Source organism: Chlorocebus sabaeus, chromosome X (assembly GCF_047675955.1).
Source record: "Chlorocebus sabaeus isolate Y175 chromosome X, mChlSab1.0.hap1, whole genome shotgun sequence".
Taxonomy (NCBI): Eukaryota; Metazoa; Chordata; class Mammalia; order Primates; family Cercopithecidae; genus Chlorocebus; species Chlorocebus sabaeus.
Genome location: NC_132933.1, coordinates 97,130,316 through 97,147,263, shown reverse-complemented (window position 1 = coordinate 97,147,263; position 16,948 = coordinate 97,130,316). Strand labels below are relative to the sequence as shown.

General features: G+C 39.3%; 1 pseudogene; it reads right to left on the bottom strand.

The window, feature by feature from the left end:
• Positions 1 to 9,251: 9,251 nt before the first annotated feature.
• On the bottom strand, positions 9,252 to 14,240 carry LOC103232048 (X antigen family member 3-like; annotated as a pseudogene).
• Between the last annotated feature and the right edge of the window lie 2,708 nt (positions 14,241 to 16,948).

The following is a 16,948-nucleotide window of genomic DNA, read 5'->3' as shown; positions in this document are numbered from 1 at the left end:
AGCCCAGCTGAGGACCAACAGAGACTGGCTAGTTTAGGAAAAAAAGGAAAAGAAAAATACAGAAGACCAATATTTCCCCTTCCCCCATGATATTGTTCTCCTTTTTACATTTCCCACTCAATCTACAGAAGGATATTTGAACACCAAAATGTCAAAGCTAAGAGAGCTCTGAGAGATCATCCAATATAGTGGTTTTTCAAAGAACTTTTAGCAACAGAACACTTTTGTAAAATGAAATTTTATCCAAAACCCTATTGCAGAAAAATGGGGGGATAGAATGATATTTTTATACAAATATATCACTTTAGTTTCAAGTTATCTTTCTATAAAGGCTGTCAAAGAGTTTGATTGAGGTTCTTTTACAGAACCTAACAAATTATTCTGTGGATTTCTGCATAACACTTGAGTTCCATGTTAACTTCTGCATCTAATTTTTTGGTAGTATAATTGTTGTGGCACAGCTGCAAGATCATCTTGATTTTTACAATATATTTATCAGTAATCCGTATCTTGAAAACACCCCACTTTAAAAATAAGTAAGTTATAAGTAAAGGATAGAAGAAGATATAACCCCACAAATATGAATCAAATAAAAACTGGAGGTATTAAATTAATACCTCACAAGACACACTTTATAGTGGAGATTATTACAAAGGACAAAGTGGGACATTACATAATAATCATAGAGAGATGCATTGATTCAGACGACAGAAACACCATGAGTATGTATGCACCTTCGAAATACATGAGGGAAAAACTGATACATCAGAAAGAAGAAATAGACACGTACTCATTTATGGTAGAAGACTTCAACACTCCTCCCAGCAATTGGTAGGAAATGTGTACAAAAACAAAAACAAAAACAAAAACAAAAACCCAGGCTATATAAATACAAAAGGCTTAAACAACATTATCAAACAACTTGGCCTAATTGATATTCATAGAACAACAGCAGAATGCACATTCTTCTCAAGTGCTCATGGAATGTTCACCAAGATAAACCATATTATGGGCCAAAAAACAAATTTCAACAAATTCAAAAGGAGTGAAATCTTATAAAGCATGTTTTGTGACCACAAAAGGATTGAAATAGAAATTAGTTGTAGAAAGATACCTGGAATCCATGAAATATTAGAAATTAAACTACACTTTTAAGTAATGCAGTGATAAAAGAAGAAATTGTAGGGAAAATTTTAAAATGAAAACGGAACATATCAAACTTCGCAAGATGAAACTAAAGCATAAGGGAAAATGTATACCATTCAATACATCAGAAAGGAAGAAAAGTCTTAAATTGGCCAGGAGCGGTCAGACGCGGTGACTCACACCTGTAATCCCAGCACTTTGGGAGGCTGAGATAAGAGGATTGCTTGAAGTCAGGAGGTCAAGACCAGGCTGGTCAACATAGGGAGACCCTATCTCTAATTTATTTTTTAAAAAAGCATCATAGAACTAAATGTAAAAGCTAATGTTACAACACTTGTAGAAGAAAATGTATGAGGATCTGTGGCATCATGTCAGACAAAGATAGGATACAAAAAGCACAAATTATGAAACAAAAAATTCATACTGTTTTTAAATTTATATACATATGTCCTATCATTATCCAGTGACTACTTACTTCTCAAAGCATTATACAAACCAAATGAAGAAGTCACTAGAGGTATGATTGCCTAGAGAAATTTCCATGCAGATTTTTCCTACAAGCTCATGATGACTAAACCCCACTTAGGTTCCACATTACCCTTTAAGGAGAGCTGAATATTCATTACGCTTAAAAAAACAAAAAGCAAAAAACAAAACAAAAACAAACAAACAAAACAAGAAAAAAGCTATGCCCTCCCCCAAGCCCCACAGACTCAATCCTTGAGTCCCTGAAGAGCTGAAGAGATAATCCAAAGATCAGTCAAGGGGTCAAAGGTAGCCTTGAAGTTGTATCTCTGGAACACGCTCCAGGAAAATGTGGAAACAGCAAATATTAACGGCAAAAAAATAACAGCTAGAATTGATTGGAAACTTACTATATGCCAGGAACTGTTCTGACAACTGTACTTGTCTTCACATAGTCAGTGCTCTAAACTGCCTGCAAGAAGTAGACGACTTTACTAGTACTATTTCTGAAGAACTAATGGAGAAAGGCGGCAAGAGATGTTAAGTAACATTTTCAGTGTCACCCAGCAGTGAGCAGTGGAGCCATGTGGTTCAGAGGCATCATGAACAAGTAGGATACCCCCAGCAGGACATACATTCGTTAGGCAGGAGCTGGCCAACGCTCCCAATATGGCCTCCCACTGTGCGACGTTTCCCTCTAGGGTTCCTTATCCAGTCCAAACAATTCATTTGCGTCTTTGGCTTAGGGGAACTGTCAGAAGGCAATCAGTTCAGGGTAGTCATTGACACCAGCTCCTCCACTTCAAAAGCATGGATGACATCCCCAGGTGTTATGCCTGGGATGTTCAGGAGCTGGGTTGCCCCTGCTGTCCCATAGTCGCAGCTGTGTTAGGTGTGATCTTCCGTTTAGTATTCAGTGTGATTTCAACCTTGGCCGCAGCGTATGACTGTGGGCTCCTCATAGGCAGAGAGACCCACCATCTGTGCTGTCATTGAGTACCTCTGATTCAGTGTCATACTGTGAGACTAGGGACACAGTGCTGACACAGTGCTGATCTTACTTTTGCTGTGTATGCAAGCACTCAACCACTTGGATCAATTTGGACTCATTTTCTTCTTACTGGCCAAATATATGGATATGTGACAAGGCAAACTAACAACAGCACTGGTGAACCTTGTAGCCCTGTTAGCCACAATAGGGCTGTTTAGGAACTGCTTGAGCAATTGACACACTATTTTACTGAATCGTGTGTAGTGTTGCCTGGCCAGAATATTGACTAATTCCTTCTGGCATCACACAGAGCAAGAAGCACAGTTTTCAGCATGTACCATTGACTTAGGTTTGGCCTTTTCACAGTTGGGTATTCACAAACAGACTTTAGAATTCATTCTACATCTGATACAATTAATTAACATATTTATTACATCAAATAAGTTTTGGAAGTCAAATGCATTTTAAAAGGTAACTTGGTATTTTTACTTGCATTTCAAAAACAGTTATTACTTAATTATAGATGTAGTTGTAAAGGTAAATTGAATGAAAAAATAAATTTTGAAGAAAAAGCAGAAATATAACTAGTAAACTAAATTTGTCTGCAATGTAATGCTTGCTTCCTATATTATTTCATTTATTCTTCACAGCAAGTATTTAGTGTAAATATTCTAATTTCTACTTTAGAAATGGGGAGGTGGTCCCACAGGATATATGTATCTTGTCCACCATCTCAAGACCAGTGTGTGAGAGGCAGGATAGAAACCCATGGCTATTTCATGCCATAGCCTATAAAAAGACAGTGTAGCTAAGACCCGAGTCCTCTCTCATCAGCAAGTTGCCCTGGTTACTTTCCCCTGTCTACTACCTAGGCCCTCATTCTTTCATCCAGCTCTGCAGCCTAGGAACTTCTCACATACTTTGTGGCAAATGGGATCCCCTACATTTAATCTCACTTTTTATTTGAATCCTAGCTTTTCAGTCCTTTTGGATAAGAAAATATTTTACAATCTCTGTAATAGAGAGAAATAATTGCTGATTATAATTTCCTTCCCCTCCTTAAGCAGTATGGATTGTGAGTAGGCCCGCAGAATTCTCTCTGTGTATATGAAGATACAAATGGAGCTCAGAGTTGAAATTCCTGTATTACGTATAGTAAGAGGGGTATCAGGCTGGATCTAGGAAGCTTCAGGGGCTTCTGAATGAGATGTGGTGACTGTCAGACTGATGGAGTTTTCTGTAGATGAAAAATAAGGTTTGCATGTAATACTATGCAGCCATAAAAAAAGAATGAGATCATGTCCTTTGCAGGGACATGGATGAAGCTGGAAGTCATCATCCTCAGCAAACTAATATAGGAACAGAGAACAAAACACTGCATGTTCTCACTCATAAGTGGGAGTTTTCACTCATTAGGTAGGGGAGCGAGAGCATTAGGACAAATATCTAATGCATGTAGGGCTTAAAACCTAGATGACGGGTTGATAGGTGCAGCAAACCACATGGCACATGTATACCTATGTGACAAATCGGCACATTCTGCACATGTATCCGGAAACTTAAAGTAAAATTTAAAGAAAAATGAAAAATGATTTAAAGAGGAAGCAGAATTTCTTTTAGAAATACAGAAGAGGAAGCTTAGCAGTCTAACTACATTAAAGAAGGCTTCATAGAGAAGGTAACACCTGAGCAGAATAAGGGAGAGTAAATGGGAGTTACTCAAGTTAAGAAAGAGGGGTAAGCACATTCCAGGCAGAGAAGACAATATATATACAGACAGGGAGGAATAAAATAGCATTGTGTGTGGATGAGAAGTATGAGCAGTCCTTGACAATAGAATGTAAAATGAAAGGTGGAAAGTGGCGGTGATTGAAACTAGAAGGATCATAGGAGGGTGGGAAAGAGAGGAAATTTTGTATGTCGTGTTGAAAACTTGGAATATATCATACAGAGATATAAAATCAGTGCTAAGTTTTGAGTGATGGGGTTCAGGACACACTACCCCAGAATATGGGGATATTTAGAAAACAGTAGAAACAGGAAGGTAACTCTCACCTTCCCCCAACTCTTCTCTCCTGAAGCAGGTCATAAAACCCTCATTTGACAGGTGCTGTCTCTATACCCAGAGGAAGTGAACATCTGTGTATCTCTAAAAACAGAAGGTCACTGACAGCAATCTAAACAAACAAGCATAGCTGAGTTCTCCCCAGTTAACTATCATTAGATCATGTGTTTTTATCCAATTATACTTCATCACTATCCACTTCTCTATCAAACCTAGAATAAATATACACAAGTTTTCCTGTTTCTTTGTGTTTTCCTTTTCCTATGTAAAACTTATATTAAATAAATGTGCATGCTTTTCTAAAAAAAAAAAAAAAGAAAAGAAAATGAGGTTTGGTGCTTCTCCTTCCCTGGATTTTAATAACTTTTAAGGAAAGGTCAGATGTGTTTTCAGGAGATGTTGTGACATTTTCCATAGGAATTGAGGCATCAGTTCTTCTCTCCGTGTTCCCACAAACTATTCCAAATGACTTTAGTATTCAAGTTATATTGTTCTGTAGCACAGTAAAATAGGTATGTTATCATTACTTTTTAAAATGTTTTTGTACCAATGGTTTCATCTCGGAACGTCTGTTAGCTCTATGTGTCATATTTTGGAAAACCACTCCTTCAATAAAAGAAAAAAGTCTTTTATCTTTAACAATGAAAAAATATACATTTTATATATTACCACAGATTTATATAAAAATGAGATTACCACTAAAGTCAACATATACAACACCAGTTCTACATTCAATGCTATCAGAAGCATTTGCTTTGAGAAAACGCAGACTGTGAACTTAGAACTCGAATCCCCATATCTGCTTTTTACTAGAGTCATTTATTGTTAATTTTATGAAAACTCTTAGTCACCTTTTTAAAGGATTAAATGAGGTCAGAAACAATGAAACGTAGCTCAGAGAAGTGGCTAATGGATAACACATACTCTATAAATGTGACTTATTATTATTCCTGTTTTTCTTAAAGAACTCAATAAATGGAGCTATTGTCGTAACTATACACACCTTTGGTTAGTCAACCCATTCACAACCGCATACCACAGATCAAAATCATGTAGGCAGGCCCAGCACGGTGGGTCACACCTGTTATCCCAGGATGTTTGGAGGCCAAGGAGGGAGGATCACTTGAGCTCACGAGTTCAAGATCAGCCTGGGGAACATAGCGAGAACTCATCTCTTTAAAAACTTATGTAGGCAAATTAACAGAATGGCTACTTTTAACTTTTTTTTATACAGAGGTTAATATCAGTACAGAAAAAGGAGAGGTAGTTTTCAGAGTGACAGCATCATTAGAGGCATTACTGGAGGAAAGACCGCCACCTTATAATATTGGGAGCCGAAAGCCTGAGGATTGTGACCAACTCAGCATTCCACTGGAGGCTATATGATCAAACAGCAAACTGCACCTGCCACCAGAAGGTATGCTGAGGGAAGTCACTCCTTGGTGCCATGCTCCTTGAGGTTATCTAATGGAGCATCTGAAGCCTACTGTTCAAAGAATGCAGTCATGGAGGCCTGCACTAAGTCAAGCAGCTGACTGACAACCACTCCCTTCTCCCTATCTCCTTTACTCAATAAATATGAAGGGTCTAGAAGCTCAGGGCCCTTGTTCACTAAAAGCAAGGAGCCCCTGATCCCTTCTTCAAAACATACTGTTTTGTCTTCATCTTTATGCCCATGTTCATCCTTCTTTGTTCAGTTCGGCAAGGTCTGCAGCATTATAAAGTTCAAAGGCATGGGAACCTAGAGCTGCCCCTTCTGCCTTTCTTTTAAGTAGGGTCCAAAGGTAAAAAGGAGATTCAATCCAGAAACAAAAAAACATGGTAAAGGCTATCCCCAAGTTATTCAGTCTTGTAGAGATTTCAGTTCCAGAGAATAGAAAGAGGACTTATATCCCAATTCATTTCATGAAGCTAGTGTAACCCAGATACCAAAGTCCAAAGAGAGAATACAGATGCCCCTGACTTGTGATGCTTCCACTTAAAAATTTTCAGCTTTACAATGGCAGATAAAAGAAATGCATTCAGTGGAAACAGTACTTTGAGTAGCCATATAACCATTATGTTTTTCACTTCCAGGATCGTATTCAATAAATTACATGAGATATTCAAAGTCATGATAAAATAGACTTTGTGTTAGATGATTTTGCACAACTATAGGCTAATGTAAGTGTTCTGGGCACATTTAAGGTAGGCCAAGCTAAGCTATGATGTTTGCTAAGTTAGGTATACTGAATGCCTTTTCACCTTACAAAATTTTTAATAAATGATCAATTTATTGGGACATAATCCTATGATAACTTGAGGAGCAGCTGTACATAAAATAAAAATATAGGCTAATGTCACTTCTGAGAACACACATACAAATCCTAAACCAATTAATGATACATAGATTATTCAAAAAAGATAATGTGTCATGACCCAGTGTTCCCCCTAGGAATGCAAAGTTGGTTTAAACATAGCAACTTACCAATGTAATTCATAATGTTAACAGATTAATAAAGGAAAAAGTCCTGTAATAATCTACATGGATGCATTACAAGTGCTTCATGAAACTCAACATATATTCAAGATAAATAGTCTTAGCAAAGGGAAAATAGAATGGAACTTCTTATTCTAATAAAATATATCTATTTTAAAAAGCACAGCAAACATGGTAATATGTTAAAAAAAAATTTCCAATACCTACTAGGCATAAGAGAAGGATGGCCACAATTACTGGTCCTAATCAGCACTGTATTGGGTGGGTCTGTCCGATGTTGTAAAATAGGAAAAAGGAAAAAGTATACTGTTTGAAATGTCAAAAACAAGCTGTTGTTATTCAAAGATGATATGATTGTATATGTTGAAAATCAGAAAGGATTTAGAGATAAATTTGGAATAAGGATATTTAGCAAAGTTACTTCATAGAAAACCAATATACAAACATGAAACCTGTTGGTTGAATGGAAGAAAAAAGTGTTTTCTCTGTTCTTGCCCTACAACCAGTAACATGAATGACTTCTGTGACCAAATACATGGGGAGCTTTTCTCCACACACCAAGCAAGCAATCAGTTTTGCAGCATACACCAGCTGGGTATCTTCTCATTCAACTCCAATAAGATGTACCTGGAGATAGCATCAGATTGCACAGGTTGAGGGCTCAGTTCCACAAGAGGGCCCTGCCAGTTGCCTCAAGCCCTGGGTTGTTTTACTGTGTTTGTGACCTACCAGCTATAAATTGAATTTCCCATGACTCCTACTTGGGTTCAATTAACTTGCTAAAGCATCTCACAACTCAGGGAAACATATACGTTTATGGGTTGATTAAAATAGGATATTAGGGCCGGGAGCGGTGGCTCACACCTGTAATCCCAGCACTTTGGGAGGCTGAGGCAGGCAAATCATGAGGTCAGGAGATGGAGACCATCCTGGCCAACATGGTGAAATCCTGTCTCTACTAAAAATACAAAAATTAGCCAGGTTTGGTGGCACGTGCCTGTAGTACCAGCTACTTGGAAGGCAGAGGCAGGAGAATCACTTGGACCTGGGAATTAGAGGTTGCAGTGAGCCAAGATCACACCACTGCACCATTGCTCTCCAGCATGTCGACAGAGTGAGACTCCATCTCAAAAACAAAACAAAACAAAACAAAACAAAAAACAAAAACAAAACAACAACAACAAAAACAGGATATTAGAGAGGACGCAGCTAAAGAGATGCATAGGATAAGGAATGGGTTAAGGGGCAGGGAGCCATGCCCTCTATGGAAATGCTGTCCTCTGTGTGCACAGCTACCCAGAAGCTCTCTGAACCCTGTCCTTTTGGGTTTTCATGGAGGTTTCCATGATGTAGATGTGATCAATTAAACCACCGGCTGACCATTGGTAATCAACTTAACCTTCAGCCCCTCTCCCTTTCCTGAAGGTTTGGGGTGAGACTAAAAGTCCCAGCCCTCTAATCTCCCATCATAAAGCTACCAAGGGGCTGCCAGGCATCAGCCAACTCATTAGCATACAAAAAGACATCACTTTGTGGAGATTCTAAAAATATTAAGAGTTGTATACCAGTATAGAGGGTAGAGGACCAAATATATATTTATGTATTTCATAATATCACAAGTGTGTATACCAGTGTAATAAGAATACAAATTTTCAAAAATGATACTTTTCCTATTTTTTTAAAGCAGAGTCTCACTCTGTCACCCAGGCTGGAGTTGCAGTGGCCTGAACATAACTACCTGCATCCTCGACCTCCTGAGTTCAAGAGATCCTCTCACTCTAACCTCAAGAGTAGCTAGGACTAACGCTACATGTGTACATGCATACATTCATGCATTCATTCATTTATTTTTGGAGTGAGGGGATCTCACTATGTTGCCCAAGCTGGTGTCAGTTTCCTGAGCTCAAGAAATCCTCCTGCCTCAGCATCCCAAAGTGCTGAGATTACAGGCTTGAGATACCACACTAGGCCACCATTTTCAATAGTTTCAAATATTTCGGAATAAAATGAACAAAAGATGTGCAAGACTTCTTTGGAGAAAGCTGCAAAAGTTTATTTCGATATTTTTAAGTCAAATATCTTAGATAAGAACAGTTCATGTTGTTTCAGCTTGTCTTCGTTGAAACCTGTGGTTGCCTGTCACCTATAATAGAAACATAACAGGGGGGAATATTAGTAGCAGAACTGTATTCAGATGACATTAAAGGTATGCGAAGGACACGAAAGTTTTGGTTTTATACCATGGGCTGAAACCAGAAGCCTAAGAATAACCTGATGGCTAACATTCAGTTAAACCTCTGCACAGACTTGAAGATAGTCTTCCAAGCATATACATTAGCAACATTTTTAAAACACCCTGCTTTCTGTAGTTTAAGGAAACCAAAAACTGTCTAACTTCAGAACACATTAAATCAAGTGACCTATTAAAAGGTGTTCGAAAGTGAAAAGCAAACATTGTATATAGTTTTAATAAAAATATAACCAACACACAACAAACCTAAGAAATAAAAGGAATTTACAAACAATGTATAATGTAATGTAATGTTTTGGCTTGAAATAATAGCCTGGATATTCAACAAGCTCCTGGGAAACAGTTAATGTTACATTAGGAATTGCGTAAGTGCAGTGAATGGAAAGCCCAGTACTGCATTTGTTTTTTCTCTGTTGCACACAAGTGCAAAAATATTGCTTGGGGCTAGTTTGCCTTCTGTGGTCTTTCAGGTATGGTAACCATTTGTCCAAGATTTTCACCTGATATCCTGATATCAATATGAAGAGTCTCTCTTTTTACACTTGAAAGTATTCCCATTGGTAAAATAAATTACATGGTCAGATTCAGTTTATTCTATCACTATTATTTTTAACATCAAAATGGGAAAGAGGCATACACCATGAACAGTGGGGCAAAAAAAAAAAAAAAAAAAAAAAAAGAAAGAAAGAAAGAAAGAAATGGAGGGAGAGGAAAATAGAAAAGGAGAGCCAAATATCTAGAAAAGCCAAATAATTGTTTCTAAAAGTTAAGCATTTTTGAGGGATAAGTGGTAAGTTTCAGAAGTTCTTCCACAGTCTTTATGATGTTTAGATATTCAGCTATTACTGGAATAGATTAACTTATGTGTGTGTCTCTAGCATATCAATCATTTCATTCATATTTTGAAAATATTAGAGTTCAAGAAGGTATTCACTTTCAATTATACCATATATTCAGTATCTGTTAGGGTCTTGTTCATATTCCATGCTGAGCATTTTCCATTTTCCATTTTCCATTCTCCATTTTCTTACTGTATTCACAGATACTTTTCAAAAGAACAATCTTTTAAATTTATTACTTTTGGATTACATTTCCTCTTACTAATGATTCATAGCTGTCTCCTATTAAGTACCTCTTTCCTTTTCCCTTAGATTTATTCTATTGTTCTTTATTATTTTCATTTTTTATTATTTTCCTTTCTCATGTAATTTGCTAACTATTTTAACAAGATAATTATTTAAGACTATAAGATTCCTAAGAATGCAACTGAGGCTTGTTCAACGGGCTCCTGGAAATAATTGAAAATTATCTTTCAATGTAAATAGTCTAATGGAATGGTTCAGCAGTGTAAAAACATTTAGGTAATTTCTTCCATAAACATGGAATGCTTCCTATAAATTCAGAAGTTCTTCTGATTAACAGTTGCCAATTTGAAAAATGTGTGGAAAAGATACTTTCATCAAGCAAGTTGCCCACTCATTTTCTCTTTCTTTCCTTCTTTCCTCCCTCCCTCCCTCCCTCCCTCCCTCCCTCCTTCCTTCCTTCCTTCCTTCCTTCCTTCCTTCCTTCCTTCCTTCCTTCCTTCCTTCCTTCCTTCCTTTCTTCTTTCTTCTTTTTCTTTTTTTTTGACAGAGTCTCGCTCTGTCGGCAGACTGGAGTGCAGTGGTGCGATTTTGGCTCACTGTAACCTCTGCCTCCCGGGTTCAAGCCATATTCCTGCCTCAGCCTCCCGAGTAGTTGGGACTATAGGCATGCACCACCATGCCCAGCTAATTTTTGTATTTTTAGTAGAGACGGGGTTTCACCATGTTTGCCAGGATGGTCTCGATCTCTTGACTTTGTGACCTTGTGATCTGCCTGCCTTGGCCTCCCAAAGAGCTGGGATTACAGGTGTGAGCCACCGTGCCTGGCCTGCCCACTCATTTTCTTAGGAACCATGAAATCTCAACTCAGATATTATAACTGGACTGAAACTGATTGTTATGAAAAACAAATCATATCTTTGTATTCCATCCAGTAGAACATGAGGATACAGAAATCAACTTTGAAACAGATTTTAATATATCTGATTTGCATTTACTATTTTCAATAACAGCAAAAGATGGATGTAGAATTTATGGAATTCATCCAGAATCTCACAAATAATGTTAGAGCTGGTACTAGAATCTGCTTAAGTTGCTCAAGATATTTCACACAAACTGGTATTAGAAATGCATTATGTATTTTTTAAAAGCAGAAATGAGAAAAGAATCTGAAAATTGTTAGTTGTTGGGTATAATCAGAAGTAAGAATATGCTTTCATATTTGATGATTCTATATGGCTTTGACACAATTTGTGTCTGTATCTGACAGTGTTTAAATCTCGTAGTCAGGCAACTGGAGTCTGAACAACCTTTCAAAGAAAGTCTGCATTTGAACTCTGATTTTAAAGGGGTAGTAATGTTCTCTCTTACTATCGAAAGTATAATATTGTGGAAAACAGAAAGCATATAAGTTTGCATCTTAATAGATAGCATACCTCCTTCTGGCATTTTAAATTGTCTGATTTTGGCAGAATCTTCTCCTGGTCATCAGGACCATGTCTGCATTCATCCCCAGTCTTTGACTGAGACAGCTCCTGGAGATCAGCTTTCAGGTCAGGCACTTAAAAATACAAAGGCTATCAACTGAAGAAGGCAAACAAGAAAGATAATGATAATATTCTTTTCCTCAGTGTTATGAAATAAAAGGCTGTAGGCTACCGTGGCAATAAATGTGATGCAAAGATGTCCCACCTTTGTTTTCCTGTATTATGAAATCTTATCTTAAATGACAATCTGAGGAAAAATCAGACCACACTTATATTTCCTATACTTTACCATTGTGTATTATAAACAGTGAGTATCAGCTATCCAGGAAATCTGAAGACTGCCCAATGGATAGCATTTTAATCATAATGTAAATGTAATTTTCTGAAAGATTAGATGAATGTACTGGTGAGCCTATGACAAATCTTACAGTCCTGACACTCATCACCTGTTGAGGTAACTTGAACATTTTTTGGTTAAAATTAAACAAACTTAGGTCCAAAGGCCCTATATGTAACTTTCCATAAATGAATCGCATTCAGAAAAAAAGTACCAAATATAACAGCAAAATCACTGTCTTCCACAAGAGTACAGGAACTTGAGTGAAAAAAAAATTAATGGGTATTGTTGACAGTCATATTCTGGAACCCCCTTAACAGTGAATTGCTAAAATAATCCATGACCCAAGTTCTGTCACTGTTTAACTTCAGAATGCTATCTGTTGAGGAAATAATTTCTGTTTCATGATAATCTTATCGTACTTTGAGTTTTCTAATTATCAAAGTTTAAACAACTATTAAAAAGTCTCTTAAAAATATACTAATACCTGTATGCCAATGTCCTGAACTATCCAGCTTTTACCAAACATACTGTCAAAAATGCAGAGCAAAGGAAACAGTGGCTGTCATTCATTGAGGTCTTTTCTGGAGTTGCTATCCTGCTTCACGGAACTGTGTTTTGTCCTGAGCCAATACTGAAGTACCTTGCAGTACAGACACATTCAAGCATGAACATTTTAAGCAAAATCATTCATGTTTTCTAACACAGATGGTAGGAAGAACACAAACCTTGGAATGAAACATGAATTCCTTCTCCACGAGTCAAGTGTTCTTGGTAAGCTCCCATTTCAGAGCCTCAGTTTTCTTATTTATAAAATGGGACTAATATCCTTATGCAAATGGACTTTATCCAGGGTGTTACAAGGTAGGGTGACTTGGCATTCTACATGCTATTAAAGGGTGCATACAATACTGTGGACACCACAGCTGAGAAGATCAGACAACATTCTAAGAAGATCAAACTAGTGAAATTTTATACACCACATTAAACAGTTTCATCTGATTTAGCAAGGACTGTATTTTCAAGCATGCAAAATAAACCTGAAAGAAAAAGAGAAGATTCATTGTATCCAGGGACTGCATGAAGCTGCAAACTATACTCTTCACTTTTCCAGCCAACTTTCAGCAAGTGTTTGAGATCCTTTCCTAATGTTTTCTTTCCTCCTGTTACTGGTTTATGGCAAAATGTATGACACACATATAGGCCTCTTCTACCCACCGCCCTCCCGCCCACCATAGATAATATTCCTTCCCTTCCCAGCACCTTGAATATCAGTTGCACCCCTGATCTTCTCTCTCCTGACCAGGTGTAGGAGGATCCCGACTTTCCTCTTGCTGTGGTTTCTCATCACTAGGCTCCTGGAACGAGAGGTGTGTGTGTGCAGATAAAAAGTTTTGTTATCAATACATTTCAATAATATAAATATACAGAATACATAGATATTTCTGATCATGAGTCTAAAGACATTTCTCCAACACTCTTCCACATACTGATACTTCATAAAGTTACTCTTCCCACAGAGAGGTTACTCTAAGACAGTTACCCTCAAGGGCCTTGGAAGCTGTTTTAATCTATGTTGGGATGAATGTGTGTAATCTTTTGCAAATAAGCATGAGAAGGAAATAATGGGAAAAAAATCTGGGGAACACACAATCATCCATCCAGACAACAAAAGAACTTAATTCTCTTGGATTAGTTTTTTCTTCATGAGATGCCATGATCATTTTTATAGCATGGGAGACCTTTATCGGTGAATCTATACTGGTTCAACAACAATTACAAAACATATTTTTGTAACAACAAGTTACAAAAATAACTTTTTGCTAATAGAAAACATCAAAGGTTAAGACACTCACCAGCAGAGGCCCAATCAGCTCAGGAGGTGGTACACTTCTCCTTGGTCTAGGCCTATATGTTCATCTTCCTCGCCAAATCATATTTCACACTGCAAACAGAATACTGTGAATTGGTAAACGCACTTGAAAGGACAGCTGTATTTGACCACTTTCATGACCAAATGTTAACTTGTCATTTTTTAAAAGTTTATGAATACTTTCAATCTAAGTCTCAGGATAAGTGTAAGTGTGTGCCTTCTGAATGCTTGCAAAGCCACTTAAGTTGGTCAAGCTAGATGAGCAATGCCTTATAGCTTCTGGCAAAAGACACAGGATATTTCCGATGAGGTTTGGTTTCACAACCGAACTCTCCTCCATGGAGGCATTTAGGAAAATACAGCCAGAGAATTAAAACTACAGTGACCACGGCTTTTGTCATACACCCATTTGCTAGGCCCGTTGCCCCCCCAAAATCAAGTTTTGTTGGAATGCAGAGCCCCGCCCATTCAAATCTCCACAGTGAAGTTGAGAAGTTGCCACACAGCACTGGGCCCTCTTCACTGTACACCTCTGCCAGGCGCTCTGCAGACTTCAAGGCCACAGTCACCAACCTGCAGCGCTCCCAGTTCCCTTCCTTAATGCCCACCCCTCTCCTTCTTGGGTCGCCATGGAGGAGTCTGGAATCTGTCCTCTGTCGAGGGTTTCAGAGACTCAGATACTTGCCTCAGCATCCCCAGCACTCACCCCATCTTCATCTAACCCCTATCAACTACTCAGCCCACCTTCTTCCCTCGTTCTGACCCCACCACAACAAGGTCCACATTGGTGCCACCTCACGAGGAGAAGGACGAGCACCTTGAGACCCTTTGGCTTCTGAGGCCACGTACCACCCTGCCCCACACTCCAGACGGCCGCTGGCTCCTCCTCACTCTCATTCACACTTCAAGCCCTGGGAGGACTGGCCTGCGGACCTACCGGCTGCGTCTCAGCAGAACAGAAAAAGTCCTGACAACAGGAATGCGACCCTCACACCTTCACAGCTCCCTGGCGTTCACCACATGGGCAAAGGGGCCTATGGGAAGATGCCCAGTGAACATGCGCAGTGAGGTCAGTGCCTGCCCAGTGGGCTGTGGCGCCCCTCCTCGCCCCACCCCGTCTCGCGCTGCGCAGTCCTCTGCCCTCTCCCAGGTTCCCACTGAAGACTTCGGAATGTGTCTTCTGTGGGCGGTTTCATATGCCTCTGGGACTCAAATACCACAAATAGTTTCCCCCTTCAAGACTCACTCCATGTTCTCTAGGTCTTCCTCCCCTCTATGGCCCTCCTTCCTCCCCTGTCTGGGATCCCCACGACAGAAACGCCATGGCTGCATCTCGCCGCCTGTTAGGAGGACGGGAACCTCAAGGCCCTTCCCGGTCAGCGGCCATAGACTGCACCTGCGGGCTCCTCCTCACACTCTCACACGTCAAATCTGGGAAGACTGATCTGCGGACCTACTGCCTGACTCCTAGCCAACAGCATAGAAGGAAGTCACGATGTCTCCTTGCGCAGCTCTGCAGGGACAGAAGGCAGACAGCAAGGCACATGGACAAGAGACTTGGGCAGCAAGGTGCGTGCACACTGAGTCAGGCACATGCAAGGCCAGCTGGGGTTTTCCCTCTCTCCCTCGGCCCACATCCCTAAAGTGTTTGTAGTAGAAGGAAAGGGACTAAGAGGCTTTGTTCTCTCTCTTGCCCTACCGTTCTCATGCATCCAGAAACACTGGGAACACATAGGTGACAGTCCCATGTCACCATTAGTGGAGGATGTGGTTCAGAAAGACCTTTTGTGACAGAAATAAATTACTTTAATAACTATGTTTATACATGCTTTTTTTTTTCATTTATATATGCATGGGTGCCTGCCATGTTGCAGGAAATATCTGGGATGCTGGAAATGTGAAGACCAACGAACCACACGTGGTCTGTACCATGGAGGCTACCACACTGTGGTGGGGAAGACAGACAGTTAAACAGAAGAGCAGTTGAGCTGCAATGGAGAAACACGGGGAATAGACCCAGGGGAGTAAAGAACAATTAATGTAGTGGCCAAGAAGCAGGGTGAAACAACACAGTTTCTCAAGAAGATAATATTTTTCCATTGCCTTTGCACCTCTTTTGAAAATGAGTTTATCATGTCTGTGAACCTATTTCTGGACTCCATTCTGGTTTGTTGATTTTTCCCCAGTACCACGTTCTCTGGGTTACTATAGAATTAACATGACTCTTGATATTAGGTAGTATGAGTTCCCCAAAGTTATAGTTCAGAATCGCTTTGGTTGTTCTGGTTCATTTTCTTTTCTATATAATTTTGAAAACTGACTCCAGTGAAGTGGATTGTATAAATTCATGCAGTTTCCCTTTGAAGGGCAGCAGATCAATGTGTTAGTGGCTACAGGAGGACATGGGGGAAGAAGGTGAGTTCCCCCTTAGCTTGGGGAATTATCCCATTTAGAGGGAGCAGTTGGTAGTTCAGGAGAGAGGAATGATCACTGCAGGAGCAAAACCCCTGAGAAGGTGAGAGGCATAGGATCCTGAGCTGAGGTGAGGGACTGGCATCAGTTAGGAGCATTGTATGCAGAAGGGCGATGGAGAATGCCACGGCAAGCATGGGCAGACTGGGTTTGGGAAGCTCTAAGAGTTCCCAGCAGATCGCTTCTCTCCTCTGAATGCATCATTATGGGAGGTCATTCAAATGGAAGAGAGTTTGTAGCATTGTGTAGGTGTTTATATAACTATAGAGAAAGTTTCTGTCATCTCAGAGAATACATCCA